Source organism: Lactuca virosa, chromosome 4 (assembly GCF_052849685.1).
Source record: "Lactuca virosa cultivar CGN04683 chromosome 4, Lactuca_virosa_CGN04683_v6, whole genome shotgun sequence".
Lineage (NCBI taxonomy): Eukaryota > Viridiplantae > Streptophyta > Magnoliopsida > Asterales > Asteraceae > Lactuca > Lactuca virosa.
Window position 1 is genome coordinate 399,083,095 of NC_136429.1, and position 5,048 is coordinate 399,088,142.

Consider the following 5,048-nt stretch of genomic DNA (forward strand, 5'->3'; position numbering starts at 1 on the left):
GATTTTTGAAATCGACGGATTTTCCTCTTACTATAAATTTCATTGTTGCCGGTATTGACATGTAGAATGGGACTCTATCTTTATTCTCGTACGATTAATCAGTTCTTCAAAAGATCTATATATCAGATTATGGAGTGAATGGTTTGATCAATGAATATTTGATTCTTTCTTCAATATGGAATCAATTGACAACAATTCTTCTCTAGTATGTATACAAGTTTATCCTTCATCTTTTCTGAAGTTTCGATAGAAGGATTCCTCTACTAACGTAAGACAATCAACTCCATTCGTTAGAACAACTTCCATCGAGTCTCTGCACCTATCCTTTTTTATTTTTGCTTTCTGAACCTTTGTTTGTTTTCGGAAAACGTGATTTGGCTCAGGATTGCCCATTTTTATTAATTCCAGGGTTTCTCTGAATTTGAAAGTTATCACTTAGTAAGTTTCCATACCAAGGCTCAATCCAATTAAGTCCGTAGCGTCTACCGATTTCGCCATATCCCCCTTTTTTAGATGAAAATCTCATTGTGATCTCGTTCCCCTTTTTCTTTCATTTATACCGGAACCGTTGAATTCATTAGATAGATGTCGATTACTGTCTCGAAAAAGTGTTTTCTCCTCTTTGTCTTTGATTTCTTGTCTATCTTCTTTCATCCTCTATATCTATAGGAGGCTTATATTCGGTCCAATCAAAAACGATCTTATCATTTCTGTATCAGCAATTCAATATAGGTGGATACATACGCTATACATCTGCCTCTCTTCCACTCATTTACCCATGAAATTTCGAATACCTGAACGGTCGATTATTTTCATATTGAAAAAATAATATTTAATTGTGATAAAAAAGAAAAATAGAAATTCTATGTCGCTAGATTAATCGTCATCTTCTATAATATTTAACAGTTATTTGAAATTCTATATTCTATTCTTTAATATATTAATATTCATTATGAATAGCGAATATAAATAGCTAAGAATTAAAATAGTATAATAGTGAATAGAAAAGATTCTAAGAGTTTATTGAATTCTTATACATGTCGAATTTATGTTATGTGAGCCTGCTTACCTGAGAGGTTAGAGCATCACATCTGTAATGCGATGGTCATCGGTTCGATTCCGATAGTCGGCTTTTCTCTATTTATTTTACTCTATGTTTTACATGCTTGATAATGCATCTTTGAAATCAAAGATTATTGAAAAAAAATGTTTTCCTCTTCTGGCGAAAGCCCTTGATTTATTATGTGATAGGAATTTTCCAACTATCTAACGAAAAGAATCCTTTTGTTTTTCTATATATAGAATATAAAGATCTGGATATTTATCCAACTCATCTCATTATTCTTTATTTAATAGAATAACTAAGTAAATTTCGCTGTATTTAGAATTTAGATCATTTTTAGTTTAAGTTTATTCTCTAGAATGAAATTTCATTAATAAGAATTAACAATTAAATATAAATATAAAAGAAGGAGTATTTATGTCGTGGAGGTCCTCGTTTCAAAATAATACGTCGCCTGTGGGCTTTACCAGGGCTAACTAATAAAAGGCCCAGAGCTGGAAGTGATCTTAGAATCCAATCGCATTCTGGGAAAAAAAATCCCAATATCGAATTCGCCTAGAAGAAAAACAAAAATTGCGTTTTCATTATGGTCTTACAGAACGACAATTACTTAAATACGTTTGTATCGCCGGAAAGGCAAAATGGTAAACTGGTCAGGTTTTACTACAATTACTTGAAATGTGCCTTGATAACATTCTTTTTCGCTTGGGTATGGCTCCGACTATTCCAGGAGCTCGCCAATTAGTTAACCATAGACATATTTTAGTCAATGGTCGTATAGTAGATATACCAAGTTATCGCTGCAAACCCCGAGATACTATTGCGGCGACGGATGAACAAAAATCTAAAGTTCTAATTCAAAATTCTCTCGATTCATCCCCCCTTGAGGAATTGCCAAACCATTTGACCCTCCAACCATTCCAATATAAAGGATTAGTCAATCAAATAAGAGATAGTAAATAGGTCGGTTTGAAAATAAATGAAGTGCTAGTTGTAGAATATTATTCTCGTTAGACTTAAACCTAACAAAAATAAAATCAACACTAATAAGAATAAGGAAAAATAAGGGTTCGACCCATTTTGCTCCCTTTCGGCGAAGTAAATTAACCTAAGGTTAAGATAAATAAGGGTTTGATCCGGATTTTTCTTTCATTTAGGTATCATAGACCGAGAGGGAGATTTTCATTCCTTGTCTACTCTACTCTTTTCTTTACACAATATTTTATGTACCACAGCCATTAGGAATAGAGAATCCATATCAAAGAAAGGTCTAACTGTTGGAATAGTCGTATCCATTGTTATTTGATCTATTGTGGTTAGTAAGATCGATGAATTAGGTGAAGGTACGGAAAGAGAGGGATTCGAACCCTCGGTAAGCAAAAGCCTACATAGCAGTTCCAATGCTACGCCTTCAACCACTCGGTCATCTCTCCTACATAATGATTATGACCCAAAAAACTAAAATCGGGTGAATAGTAAATCATTCTAGATTATTGGGTAGGTACAACCAATCAACTCTAACTATAAAGCGATCAAAATCGAAAATTTTTCATCATAGTAAAAGAAGTATCTTTCCTTCTAGGCTGAGGGATAAAGATAAATTTTTTTTCTTAAAAAAACTATTCAAAAAATTCTATTCATGTTTGCAAAAACAACGTTCTCTTCTTTTTCTGAATTCTCTATTTATATATTTATACTATACCGACCAGATTAAATCAATAAATTAGAAATTCTAATGAATCAACTGAGCGAGGGATTTATATTTTGTAGACTATGGTTAATGGATATCTTTAGATCATGATTCTATTTAGACTACAGTTTCATATCATAAGAATTCTCAAATTCCTTTCTAACCAGTTTTAGAGTTATCAACACAAATCCTTATCCCATCTATCTATTACAAATAGAAATTTATAAACAATTTTTTTATAGTTGATTGTATAGTGTATACCCCTAAGTACACAACACAAAAAATAGGCGATTATTCTATTTTCATCATACAATGATTGTTCGATCCTTTTTCTTCATTGTATATAATTAAATCAACTGAGGTTATTCTAAGCTGTAACTTCAATCAAATAAGAATAGTTTCTTTCGTTGGTAGACTATTACAATAAGATGGAATCGAATCCGATTACCATATTTCTTTCTTAGTTTTTATCAATTCTTGTAATGTAAAAAATAACAATTTGAATATTGAATTTTTGAATAGAAGAACTATATCTTTTTTTGTTTTTTTAATGAGAATCAATGTGTTTTTATGTTATTTCGTACTGTAGAATTCTTTTCCTTGTACGATTATTTTCTCGCGAGAAGTAATGAGAATAATGATAGAATGGATTGCTACCTATGCCTAGATCGCGGATAAATGAAAATTTTATTGATAAAACATTTTCAATTGTAGCCAATATCTTATTACGAATAATTCCGACAACTTCAGGAGAAAAAGAGGCATAGAGATGGTGCGATTTGACTCTTTTTTTATTAATCTCAGTCTTACGAGAAATACACATAATTCGTGATGGGGAAAAAAGAAAAAAATCTACTCTTGTTGAAGGTAAAGTTTGGAAATGGAACAATTCCTTTTGTCGTGTATCCTTGATTAATGCAGCCTCAAATGCTATGTTTCAATTCTCGATTCTAGTATTGAGCGAAAGGTTATACCTATGGTATTACAGGTCAATCCTAGTCCCCTAGTACCAATAGGCAACAGAGGGGAAGAAGCACTACATCTAGGAATCAACAACACGAAAACTTTGTTATAAATTATCCTTTTCTTTAGCAGGCTTTGGATTAAAAGAATGGTTGGGACAACAAACATCCATCTCGTTTGTATTTTGGATACCCGTATAACCATCGAAGGCTGTTGAAGTGACTAATTCCTGGAAATTGGGAAGCATTGAGAACAAAGAAATTGTTGGAGTTATCATTTCTCTCTAGTACCAATACGTTTGATGTTAAGAAAGTATCTCTTGCAGGAAGGTTGGCTAGAGATTTCTTGTAAAAACACTAGCCCTACTTAGTTCATAAGGATAAGATTTTCATCTTATTTATAATTTTATCATTATGCACATAAGGGAGGAGTCGTATGCGATGAAAATCTCATGTACGGTTCTGTAACAGAGATTCTTTGAATTGAATGACGACCGTAACGAATGTCAGCTCAATCCGAAGGAAATTATGCGGAAACTTTACATAATTATTATGAAGCTATGCGACTAGAAATTGATCCCTATGACCGAAGTTATATACTCTATGACATAGGACTTATCCACACAAGTAACGGAGAACATACGAAAGCTTTGGAATATTATTTTCAAGCGCTCGAACGAAACCCATTCTTGCCACAAGCTTTTAATAATATGGCCGTGATCTGTCATTACGTGCGACTATCTCCATTATAGAAAGAAAAAGGTAAAGAAAGATCAAATTCGCTATTAAATACTAGAAACCTGGGCTTTCTACATATGCATCGTATAAAACAATGATTTTTATCAACTGTAGAAAAGAAACTTCATAGAAGTTGAAATATGAAGAAATAGATATGCCTAGCTATTTTTTTCTATGGGTAAAGGATCTAATTGATAGAGTAAGCACCGTAAAGATCAATTAGCGAGGTTTTGGGCCGATACAATAATAACTGCTTACTTATGTCATGATGTGAGACAAACTTTAGGAATCCACTTATATAATAGAGTCGATCCACTAAGGTATTGAGCAGCGGTGTAGGATCAGATCCCAAAGATAGTAAGTTTTTCCTTTCGAAAGTCTTTTTCAAAAATTCTATATAAATTTCTATATCATATGAAACTGAGATAGTTACCTTTCAGAAATTTGTAATAATAGGCGAAATGTTTATGTTTTATGCTTCTGAAGGTGGGAGAAAAGATAAAACTAAAATAAACCAGATTTTTAATCCAAACTTAAGATTTAAGTTTGAAACTCATTTTATTAACTTCTTTTCGTTAACCCGAAAAATGGAATA